Source organism: Rhinatrema bivittatum, chromosome 12 (genome assembly GCF_901001135.1).
Source record: "Rhinatrema bivittatum chromosome 12, aRhiBiv1.1, whole genome shotgun sequence".
NCBI classification, from domain to species: domain Eukaryota; kingdom Metazoa; phylum Chordata; class Amphibia; order Gymnophiona; family Rhinatrematidae; genus Rhinatrema; species Rhinatrema bivittatum.
Window position 1 is genome coordinate 56,777,985 of NC_042626.1, and position 13,090 is coordinate 56,791,074.

General features: G+C 42.3%; 1 protein-coding gene across 1 annotated transcript in view; it reads right to left on the minus strand.

Moving 5' to 3' along the window:
* GPATCH8 (G-patch domain containing 8) overlaps nucleotides 1–13,090 on the minus strand; it is a 152,112-nt gene that overhangs the window by 46,867 nt on the left and 92,155 nt on the right.

The following is a 13,090-nucleotide window of genomic DNA, read 5'->3' on the forward strand; positions in this document are numbered from 1 at the left end:
CTTGGAATCTGAATCTAGCCCTTAGAGGATTGTGTGAGGCTCGGTTTGAATCACTAAAGAGAGCTACAGTTAAGGACTTGACTTTTTTTTTTTTTTTTATCATTTTTGCTTTACAAATCGGAAAAGTAATCCATTAACACAATTAGATAAATCATATAAATCTTTACAATATCCACTTTCTATTAATATAAATAAACATTTGAAATTTATCCAATTTGTACTTTCGAAACAATAGTAAAAAGAAATAAAAAACCAGATGAGAGGACAAAAAGAGAGAAAAAAGGAAATTCACCATATTGTTAGGGCAATAACAGATTTAGACCGGTACACATTGTAATTTAAGACCTCTCCTCATTTTGAGGTATTGGTGAAGAGGTGGTCGGTTTATGAGCTTCAAACTGACGTATTTGATCTGGTTGAAAAAATATAAAGGACTCTTTCCCCCCTTTTTAAGATACATTTGCAAGAGTAAAGTAGGATAAAGGAAAAACCTAATGACATTACATTTTGTCTAAAGGATAGAAATTCTTTCCTCCTGATCTGTGTCATTTGGGCCAAATCAGGATAGATTCGCACTGGCTTTACAGGAAATTTCCTAAAAAAAAAAAAATTCATAACATTTTTCACATCTTGGACAGCAATAAAAGATACCAGCAAAATATTTCTATCCAATATATATCCATATTTGAATTTTCTAAGAAACTAGTCAGATTTGCGGGAATAGAAATGACAGCGGCAGTCCCTGTAAAAGAAGCCCTCTTATTTAAGAAATAATATTCCCTCAATAAAATCATGTTATCTTGAGGAAATCAGAGTGCTTCTGTCAGGAACATCTTCAAAGCAGTATAAGGAATTTCTCCCACCACTTTTGGAAAATTCAAAATCCTTACATTTAGATGGCTGATATTATTCTCTAGTATTTCTAGCCACTGGAACAGGCCATTTGATCTTTAATAATAGCCACATTAAGGGCTTGGGCCGACTGAATTTTCTTTTCAGCCTCCATAACCCTATTAGCGATTGCATTTGTCTGTTCTTGGACGCCCAGAATTTTTTGCTGGAACTTATAAGCCAACGAGTCCATCCTATTTTCTAGTCTGTTCAGAGAAGACCCAAATCCTGCCACCAAGTTCCATATTGCCTCTAGGGTCACCACCTCAGGCCTAGAAGGTAATTGCGGAAACTCACCCTGTGCACTGGGAGGTGATTGTCCTTGGCTTTCATTCAGAGGGGCCTCGACTCGCTCCCTCCTCTGAGACTTCTCCGGGCAGTCAGCCAAAACATCTCTGTCGCCGGAGTTTGATTTCTCTCCGGTGACAGAAGGGCTCTCCACTTCCAATGCAGTAACTGCCCCCCTCCTGCCCAGTTGCTCCCACTGCGTCATCTGAGGTTGACTGAGCTGCGTCTCTGCCGGGTCACACTGCCGGAGAGGCAGGCACAAGTCAGGACTGAGGGACGCCTCTCCTCCATTGGAGATCCCCGCTCTCCCTCACGGGGACTCACAGCAGTTTCAACGGCTCCCTGCAATTCCGGCTGGGTCAAGAAGCGTTAGATGTCAAGCTGCGTTAGGGGAGGTAGGGATTCAGAAGGGTAAATCCTTATCTTCCCTTTTCTTTTAGCCGGCATGGAGATAATTTTAGCAAAAAGGAAAAAACTTTCAGCAGCAGCAATGCTCTGTGCTCCCTCTATAGTGAAATTGAAAGGTGAAAATGATCAATGTGTGGAGAGAGACGAAGAAATGGCAGAAATATTAAACGAATACTTCAGCTCTGTGTTCACTAAAGAAGACCCTGGAGAAGGACCATATCTACACAACAAGAAACTGGAAGGAAATGGAATAGATGAAAATCCTTTTACAGTAGAAAATGTGTGGGAAGAGCTAAAGAACCTGAAAGTGGACAAAGCCATGGGGCCTGATGGGATTCATCCAAGGATATTGAGGGAGCTCAGAGATGTTCTGGCGGGTCCGCTGTGTGACCTGTTCAATAGATCCCTTGAAACGGGAGTGGTGCCGAGTGATTGGAGAAGAGCGGTGGTGGTCCCGCTTCACAAGAGTGGGAACAGGGAGGAGGCTGGCAACTACAGACCGGTTAGCCTCACTTCGGTGGTGGGAAAAGTAATGGAGTCACTGCTGAAAGAGAGAATAGTGAACTATCTACAGTCTGGAGAATTGATGGACCAGAGGCAACATGGATTCACCAGGGGAAGATCCTGTCAAACAAATCTGATTGACTTTTTTGACTGGGTAACCAAGGAATTGGATCGAGGAAGAGCACTCGATATCATATACTTGGATTTCAGCAAAGCTTTTGATACGGTTCCGCACAGGAGACTGGTCAATAAAACGAGAAGCTTGGGAGTGAGTGCCGAGGTGGTGACCTGGATTGCAAATTGGTTGACGGACAGAAGACAATGTGTGATGGTAAATGGAACCTTCTCTGAAGAGAGAGCAGTTTTAAGTGGTGTACCGCAAGGATCGGTGTTGGGACCGGTCCTGTTCAATATCTTTGTGAGCGACATTGCGGACGGGATAGAAGGTAAGGTTTGTCTTTTTGCGGATGACACTAAGATCTGCAACAGAGTGGACACGCCGGAAGGAGTGGAGAGAATGAGACGGAAACTGGAAGAGTGGTCGAAGATATGGCAGCTGAGATTCAATGCCAAGAAGTGCAAAGTCATGCATATGGGGAGTGGAAATCCGAATGAACTGTATTCGATGGGGGGGGGAAAGGCTGATGTGCACAGAGCAGGAGAGGGACCTTGGGGTGATAGTGTCTAATGATATGAAGTCTGCGAAACAATGCGACAAGGCGATAGCAAAAGCCAGAAGAATGCTGGGCTGCATAGAGAGAGGAATATCAAGTAAGAAAAGGGAAGTGATTATCCCCTTGTACAGGTCCTTGGTGAGGCCTCACCTGGAGTACTGTGTTCAGTTCTGGAGACCGTATCTACAAAAAGACAAAGACAAGATGGAAGCGGTACAGAGAAGGGCGACCAGGAAGGTGGAGGATCTTCATCGGATGACGTACGAGGAGAGATTGAAGAATCTAAATATGTACACCCTGGAGGAAAGGAGGAGCAGAGGAGATATGATACAGACTTTCAGATACTTGAAAGGTTTTAATGATCCAAAGGCAACGACAAACCTTTACCATAAGAAAAAAATCAGCAGAACCAGGGGTCACGATTTGAAGCTCCAGGGAGGAAGATTCAGAACCAATGTCAGGAAGTATTTCTTCACGGAGAGGGTGGTGGATGCCTGGAATGCCCTTCCGGAGGAAGTGGTGAAGACCAGAACTGTGAAGGACTTCAAAGGGGTGTGGGATAAACACTGTGGATCCATAAAGTCAAGAGGCCGCCAATGAAGAGTGGGTGACTCGCCAGAATGATGGCTACTGCCTGGACACAATACCCTTATTCAATAAACATACACATGGTTACTGTGACTCCAACATCACTCTAAGCTTCAACAGCAAGAGGAAATGTGGAAAAAAGGATTTGCACTCACAAAGCCGGGAGTAGCTGGTTTGTTACGGCGGTTACTACCCCAAACCAAATGTGCCTGATACTTCACTTTCGATGCACATCCAGCATAGCTCTCTGCTCCAACGGCAGGGGAGAAGAAAAACTGATACTTCACGCATACCCAGCATAGCTTCAACGGCAGGGGAGAAGAAAAAAGGATTCACACTCACAAAGCGGGGAGTAGCTGGCTTGTTACGGCGGTTACTACCCCAAACCAAATGTGCCTGATACTTCACTTTAGATGCATATCCAGCATAGCTCTCTGCTTCAACGGCAGGGGAGAAGAAAAACAACCAATAAGGGCTGTATAACATAGTCTGGGTTAAAACAAATAAGCATGGGTGTAGCTTGCTTATTGCGGCGGTTACTACCCCTACTACCCCCTAACTAATCAAGCTAGATATTTCACTTGGATGCAGCTCCATCACTGCTCTCTACATTAATGGTGGGGGAGGAAGGGAAATAGAACCAAGAGCTAAAAGAAACAGATAAGTATGAGAGAAAAAATGTGTGAAGCTTGCTGGGCAGACTGGATGGGCCGTTTGGTCTTCTTCTGCCGTCATTTCTATGTTTCTATGTTTCTATATCCCGCCATCTTGTTTCCCCCCCCCCCCCCCCATGTATTTTTTCAGGACTTGACTCTTAAAATGGCTTTTTCTGGTGACTGTTCAGCCAGGAAAATTTTGTAGCTTCAGGTGCCTATGTCGAAATCCTTTCCTACAGATTTCAGATTTGAGATTCAGATCTTTATGCAAAGTGTCTTCTTTTCTGACTGAGATAGTCTCAGCGTTCCATCTTAGACAGTGGAGCTTCCAGCTTTTCTGGATTTGGATTCCTCTACACCTCATGCGGGGAAGCTTAGACTTAGATGGGAGGCATGCATTACTGAGGTATCTAAAGGTCACTTATGATTTTCGTAGATCTGATCACCTCTTAGTACTGTGGAGTGGTCCAAAGAAGGTAAGTAAGACTTCTAAGGTTACAACTGGGCAGTGGCAGAAGGAAGCGATCAAGTCTACTTACATTTCTAAAGGGCATCTGCAGCCAGGGGATTTAGGGGTGCACTTCACGTATTCTCAGGTGATTTCCTGGGCTGAGTCACAACAGGTATCTCCTCATGAAATTTGCAGGGCGGCTACTGGAAAGTCATTGCACACTTTTGCTAGGCATTATCACTTGGGTGTTGGGGTTTCGGCTTCCATGTGCTTTGGTGAGAGTGTTCTACGAGCAGAACTCTCCAGGTCCCACCAAGGTTAAAGGGGAGCTTAGAACATTCCAGGTGTCTGGACTGATCTGAGTACAGGGAAAGGAAAATTGGTTCTTACCTGCTAATTTTCGTTCCTGTAGTACCACAGATCAGTCCAGAGACCCACCCATTTACGGAGGGGGGGGGGGGGGGGGGGCAGGGAAGAGTCCATTGCTCATACTGTTGCTTTGTATATAGTGCGGAGTTGTTGGAAGTTTTTAATGCTAATCGCTTATGCTGAAATTTAGGAAATGAATATTCCATTGTCTTTTGAGTAACTTCACCTTCTTCCGACTCATTGGAAGGGAGGGAGTTTGCTTAGTAATTTATAGTTGTTGATGTTATCTTGGCTTGGGCACGGGTCAATACTGAGGGACAGCAGGTGGCACACTGAGTTATGTACAGTGTCAGGGAAACCTTGCCTGTATCTGCTGGCAGGGAGGCAAAACCCAAGAGTCTGGACTGATCTGTGGTACTACAAGAACGAAAGTTAGCAGGTAAGAACTAATTTTCCTCTATTGGCTGCCCAGAGGAAATTCTGGAAAAACACCTTATTCTATAATACTAGTGGCAAAAAATGTAACTATCAAATATAGGATACAGAAATGGTCTGGACATATGGTCCAATTGTCAAATGATTCCTTAATCGCAGAATCAGCCTTGAAGCAAACCGAGAAGAGCAAGATGTACTCCAATATCCCTCTCGGAAAAGACCTAAGAATCCTTGACACAACAGGCAAGAGTATTCCATGTAGCAACATTGTAATCTAGAGTAGAGGCCCACCAGATGCAAATGATCCAATACCTCTTCAACAATCTGCAAAAGCTAAAAGATCAGGCAAAAAAATTCTCAGAACCATATTTCAAACAGTTCACTAAGTCATGACAGACACAGATGACTGTGCAAGACATATTACATGCCCCAACTACGACTTGTTTGACACATCATCTAGGGTTTCAGCAACAGGCATAGTAGCAAGAAGGTTAGCATGGTTGCATGTATTTTGACTCTGGGAGGAAATCCACGACAAGTCAGCAGATTCTCCATATTAAGGTGACAAATTATTCAGAGACAAGATTAACAAAACAGTGAAGTCAATTAAGAATCAAAGCACCGCTCTCCAGTCATTATCTTCATCCCAGATGGATACTTCGTCACAGAGAAGATATAGACAAGACGCATACAAAAGTCCTTATTACTACTCAGAAAGGAGAAAAATACAACCCATATCCTTATTACAGACAGTGTCTTATAATAGTGCAGCAGCTTCAGCAACACAACAGAAGATGCAACAACCACAATGACGCAACAGTCTCCACAAAGGCTAACATCTTGATTTTGATACACTGAAAATATCTACAAAATCTATTTCCAAACATAAAAAGTAGAAGACAGACTAAAATTCTTCAAAGAACAATGGTGTTAGTGCAGTTTCTTACTTGTAACAGGTATTCTCCTAGGACAGCAGGATGTTAGTCCTCACATATGGGTGACATCATCCAATGGAGCCCAGCACGGAAAATGTTTGTCAAAGTTTCTAGAAGCTTTGACCAGCAGACTGAGCATGCCCAGTCTGCTACTATCCACGCGAGGTCTCCCTTCAGTCTCTTCTTTCCTGTGGTGCAGTTGCCTCACGGTCATGCAGCTCTCCATTTTTCTTGTTTCTCAATAAGTTTTGGGTTCCTGCCTATCTCATCGGGTGCCCCTTCGCAGTCAGTGCCTCCTAATGCCTTTTTTCCAACTTTGCAGTCTATTCCCGACTCTCGCCTTGCAGTGACCACATGCTGGGTATTTTTCATGGCGTTGACCGATTTTCGTCGATGCCCTCAGTACCCACGGACCATATCTATCACAGATCCGCTTGAGGTTTGCATCCTGTCTGGGGGCCTCGCACGACATCCATGGCTGCCGTCTGTGTGATAAGATGACCCCCAAAGGGCGTGGGGTGAGCGTCGGGCCCCCGAAGTCTGCTCCTTCTACTCCTGCATTGGTCCCATCGATGCTGAGAGATCATAGGAATCCTTCTGTCTACAACTAGAAGTACTAGCCCAAGAACTACAATCCCTCTTGCAATCCAAAGCAATTCAGCTAGTCCCACAAAATCCACAAAGGGAAGGATTTTACTCCAGATACTTCCTAACACAAAGAAAACAGGAAATCTTTGTCCAACCAATCTTTAATCTCAGAGATTTAAACACCTTCCTAAAGAACTCAAGACTGGTTAATGTTGCTGGACCTCAAAATGATTATGTGCATATTCAAATAAAGAAGAAACAGGAAATACTTCAGATTCACTCTGCTGGAGCGACATTATCAATACAAAATGTTACCCTTTGGTCTGTCAGCAGCCCCGAAAGTTCAAGTGCCTAGCAGTAGTAGCAGTTCACTTGAGAAAGCAAAATTAGGTTGAGTTTCCATTCACAGATAACTGACTAATATCAAGTATGACTTAACAAAAACTCTATAAAAGATGTAAATCAAGCAAAGCTCAAGATGTGAGATGTCCAAAGCGAGCCATGTGGGTGTCCTGGGCAGGACACAGTGGTTCCCTGAGGGGTAATATGCGTCCCACCTCATGCTCTCCCCTCTGTGAAGTTTTGATACAGTACTGCTAATAATCTTCTGACTCTACCGGTAATTGCCATTACTAACCTATCTTCTGCTGCATGCAGGGGAGGCCCGGGAGGGAGGAAGAAGGCTACCAGTGTGGGAAAGCGAGTTTTCAGCGTTCTATTGGTAGAAGCCTCGGGCGATTGCCTGGTTGGCTGGCCCCCTTAATCCAGCCCGGACTTCAACCACACAAGTGGTTACTCAATGACGACATGCTTCAAACTATGGGGGTCACCAGTTTTAGGCCTCTGTGCACCCCAAGAGACCAACCGACCAAGGTCTAGCCAATGGATGCCTTTATGATACTATGGAGCAAAGGCCTTCTATATACATTCCCTCAATAACCAAAATGATTCTCAAATTAAGGAAAGACAGAAAAACAATGATTCTAAAAGTCCCATTTTGGCCAAGCCAAAATTGTTTCCCATGGCTGCACAGACTTGTAATAGCTCCACCTATCAGGCTGCCTCTAGTATCTCACCTCTTGACTTGGTACAGAGATACACTTCCCCATTTCAACCTCCAAACCCTAACAGCCTGGATATTAAAAACAAGTTCATTTAAAGACTTCAGTTGCCTGAAGTAGTAAATAAAGTACTGCTAGCAACAAGGAAACAAACCACAAGAAAATCTCAACTATAAATGTACAAGATTTAACTACTGGTGTTGAACACAGTTCAGATCCCTTCTCTTGACCCCTTCCAGTATTACTAAATTATTTGACGCATCTTATAAAAACTGGCTTAAAAATCTAACTCAGTAAGAATTCTTCAAAGCATAATCACAGTGCATCATCAACTTGAAGGAGGCCAACCAATTTCCCATCTAATAATTTCTAGGTTTATTAGAGGTCTTTACAATTTAAAGCCTCCAATTAAGGAAAACACTTCAGTAGGATCTTAATACAGTGTTGCAGAAGATAATGATGCTGCCACATGAGCCTATGGCAGAAGCAGACTTTAAATTTGTGACATGGAAAACACTCTTCCTAATAACCATAATATTGGCCCTCCATATATCCAAATATTTAAGAATCAAATAGTATTATGTACTCATCCCGAGTTTCTATCAAAAATAGTATCCCAATTCCATCTAAACTAAATAGCATTACCAACATTTTTCTCCAAAACCACATCCATCTCCAAAGGAACAGGTTTTTCACACACTGAATAGTAGAAGGGCACTTTTATTCTACTTAGAGAGAACTAAATCACAAAGAAAGACAACTCAACCATTCACTTCTTTTGACAAGTGTAAGAAAGGGAACTCTTACAAAACAAAAAACACTGTCTACAAGGCTTTCCCAATATATTTCTCATTCAGATTTTGAATGAAAGAAAGGCCCATTAGCTAAGAGCTGTCACCACGCCTTTAGCCCATCATAACTCCTCTTTCATGCAAGACATCTGCAAAGCAGCAACATGGCTATTGATGCGCACATTTACAAAGCACTACTGTTAGAGCAAGAGACTCACGCAGACAGCAAATTTTGGACAGTGTATGCTCAGTAACATTCTGAAATGAATAGCTGATTTCCCACTCAACATCCATGGGTTGCAAAGAGAGGAGCAACCCTTAGGCTGGGGAGCCTCTCTTAGGTGGCTTCTTTGTTATGCTTGTCCACGAAGAAAGTGAAATTGCTTACCTGTAACAAGTGTTCTCCATGGACAGCAGAGCAATCTAAACTATCAAACAATCCCTCCCTCTACCCCAGGAAGTTGAAGACAGCTAGCAAATGGACTGAGGAGAGTCATGCGGCAATAGTTAACATGGGAACTCTTATACATGCTCAGAAGACACTCTGAGAACTTTCCAGGCTGAGAGAGAGTGAAGGCTGACTCAGCACCATCGGATGACATCACTCATCTTATGTGGCTGCTTGTTCTGCTGTCCACAGAGAATACCTGTTACAGGTAAGCAACTTCTCATTAAAGAACATGAATACACTTTCCAATTGAGTCTACTGCACCTTGGTATTAATGTAATAAAACCTACACTCAAACTGGAGTTAAAAATGTTATCGCTTTTACTTAATGTGCATTAAAAACAAGGGTTCCCAAGGGTTGCAGTAAGTTAATGGGATGCAAACTGAGCAGGAGTTTAAAAAAAAAAAAAAAAGCAGGCTAAAATGTGAGTTAACCTGAAAAAGTCTGCACTAATGTGGAAAAGTGCTTTAAAACAGGAGTAAGAGGTAAGTGCTTAAAGTTGGAAGGAGTGTGACCAAAATGACCATGCATGTAAGATTGGCACTGAGTACCAAAACTTGGGCACAATCTCACATGCAAGGCCATTTGTGCAAGGCATGTCAAGTGAAAATAAAGTGTAAGCTCTCTAGGACGGACATCTATAGCAGGAGTGTATGCATTTTGGTGCTATGCATCCCTAATGGCTGTAGTTGCCTGTTCCAGAGAGCTAACCCTTTGGTTTCACTTGGCATGCCTTGCCCAAATGGCCTTGCATGCTAGATGTGCCTAAGTTGGGATACCCAGTGCCAATCTTACATGCAAGGCCATTTTGGTCACACCCCTTCCAACTTCAAGCACATTCCTCCTTACTCCTGTATTTTGTTAATTCCTTAGCCTGAGGTGGAGTAGACGTTAACTCATTTCTGGTGGCCATGATATTCTATTCTTGTGCCCATGTGGTAGTGTCTAGTTTTTCTACCACACTGGGTACAGCAATAAAATAAAACTTTGGCCAACAGAAATACGAGTTTACTCCATCTTAGACCAAAACAAAGTTTCATTTCTACAGCTGAACAAGACATAAGCTCTTGGAGGACCCTGTTGTGCATTCTGACTTTGGAATACTGTTCAGCTGTAAATTCCAGCCCTAGACAACTTATGTTGTAAAATTTACAGTTGTGCTCATAAGTTTACATGCCCCTGGTGGAATCTGTAAGATGTGTAGCGTTTTAAGAAAAAATGCGTGATCAGAAAACAGGTGTTATTTTTAATGTGTTTCAAATTAAAACTATTATGCATCATAGAATAGCACAATCATTAAACAAACCATAGCAATAAAGGAAATAATAAAATGATTCTGTTCAGAAGTTTACACACCCTTGAATGTTTGGGCTGATGATAATATACACTCACGTTGACATGGCAATGAAGGATAGGTATCCACACCTGTGCCTTGTTTGATTAAAATTAGTGTCTGTGTACAAAGTCAATGAGTTTCTTAGCTCTTGAGAAACCCTTGTTCATTTCATCCAGGGCTGCATTGACTTTGGTGGTTACTGAAGAACAGGGAAAGCAAAAGAACTATAAAAGGATCTGAGAGCAAAAGTAGTTCAACTTTATAAATCAAGAAAAGGATATAAAAAGATATTCAAAGATTTGAAAATGCAATCAGTACTGTTCAAACTGATCAAGAAAGGGAAAAGTATGGGTTAAATAATATCAAGATAGACCAAGAAATATTTCAGACAACCGCCAGAAAAATTTATCAGGATGCAAAGAAATATCCATGAGCAACTTCTGCTAAAATACAGGCTTCTCTGAAGAAGTGGTGTGGGTGTTTCAGCGTGCACAATAAGGACTTGAACAAAAATGGACTGCATGGTACAGTTGCAAGAAAAAAGCCATTGCTGCACCAATACCACAAAACAGTCCACTTACAATACGCCAAACAGCACCTTTAGAAGCCTCTAATTTTGAAACAAAATAACTTGGGAGTGATATGATCAAAACTGAACTCTATGATCACAACCATAAATGCTATGAAGAGAAGCACCTCATGCCTATGTGAAGCATGAAGGTGGATTGCTGCTGTTTTGGGGGTGTGAGCTACAGCAGCATAGGAAATTTAGACAAAATTGATGGCTGGATGAATGCATCTTATCAGAAAATACTGGAGGAGAATTTGCACTCTTCAGCCAGGAAGCTGCGCATGGGGAGCACTTGGACTTTCCAACATGACAATGATCCGAAACATAAGGCCAAGTCGACCCTTCAGTGGCTGCAGTAGAAAAAAGTGAAGGTTCTGGAGTGGCCATCGCAGCCTCCTGACCTCATCATCGAGCCACTTTGGAGAAAATTCAAACATGCAGTTTATGCTAGAAAGCAAAGAATTTACAGGATCTAATGGCTTTTTGCCAAGAGGAATGAGCAGCTTTACCACACGAGAAAATAAAAGACCTCATTCACAACCATTACAAAAAGACTGCAAGCTGTCATTGATGCAAAAGGGGGCAATACACGATATTAAGAACTAACACCATATAACTTTTGAACAGGACCATTTTATTATTTCTCTTATTGCTATGGTTTGTTTAATGATTGTCTTATTCTGTGATGAATAATATTTTCAATGTTTCAAATTAAAACTAACAGATGTGTTTTGTCTGATCACAAGTTTTCTTAAAATGCTACACATCTTACAAATTCTACCAGGGGCATGTAAATTTATGAGCATAACTAAGTCCTTCCTGGGTCTGAATTACAGTACTACACTGGGCACAACAATAGGCAACACTGGCCAGAGGTGTTCATTTACTCCCCCTCAGACCTAGGAATTAAATTTCCATTGTAAGTTCTCCGAGGCAGGCGCCACTCACAGGTTTTCTGTGTTACCCTGAACAGTGTGCACATCGTACTAAAATGTATACTGTTCAGATATTGGCACCCATCCAGAAAGCCTATGTCTTGTTCATCTGGCTGTAGGTGCCTTCCCCAAAGAGCGTATTCTTTTATTTTATTTGCCATTTCTTGTCAATGTGGACTTGAATGAGAAAATATGCCAACACGTTTGGTGCTATGCATCCTATCTCAGATGCAATGCTATTTTGGCAAGGAATGGCAAGTAAAAGCAAAGCATAAGCTCTTTGAGGTGAGCACCTTCAGCAGAACAGTATGAACTTTGCATCTGACTTTGGCATCCTGTTTGGTTTCAGATGCCCTGCCCCCCCCCCCCCCCAAATTTAATGCTTTGTTAAGCTAGCTGTTGGTGCCTGCCCAAGTGAGTTTATACTTTGATTTTACTTGCCATTGCTTGCCATAATGGCCTTGGATGCAATAATCTGCTCTCTGGAGTGAGCACTTACAGATATCTGAACAAAGTGTAAGCTCCTTGGAATAGCCATCTATAACTAAAGAATATGCAAACAGTGGAATGCACTGTGCCAGTGCACTGTTGAGTTGTATGTGTCTGCCCCGAGAACTTACTGGAAATTAAACTACTGGGGGTCCAAGGTCGAGAAAACTCACAGTTTGGAAACTGCATAGAAAAGCCACCAAGTCTGATAAAAGTAGCTAAACACTACTACACTGGCCACAGCAATAGTATAACATGGCCACCAAAAATGTGAGTTAAGTTTTTCTCCTGCTCTGACCCAGGAGTTAAGTTTCTAAAGTTAAGAAACTCCCTTTAACACACATCCCTGCAATGCTGGGGAATAGCTAATGTCTTCTTTTGCATGGGATTTGCATGCACTCGTATTAAGCATATCATGGATTTCTTAGCACAGATTTTTTTTCATATTACATCACCATATTACATACCTGAGTAATGTTAGCACAGAAAAACACCACCACACTAAAGCATGACTAAAAACCCATGGTAAGCTCAGCACGGCTTATTACATCAGCCTCCTTGTGAGCAAGACCAGTTTCTGGGAGACCATTTCTTGAAAGTTGCTAACATCACAACTTACAGCTGACTGCCAAGGGTGGAAAACCTCTAGCAGAACAGATTCAACATGTGAG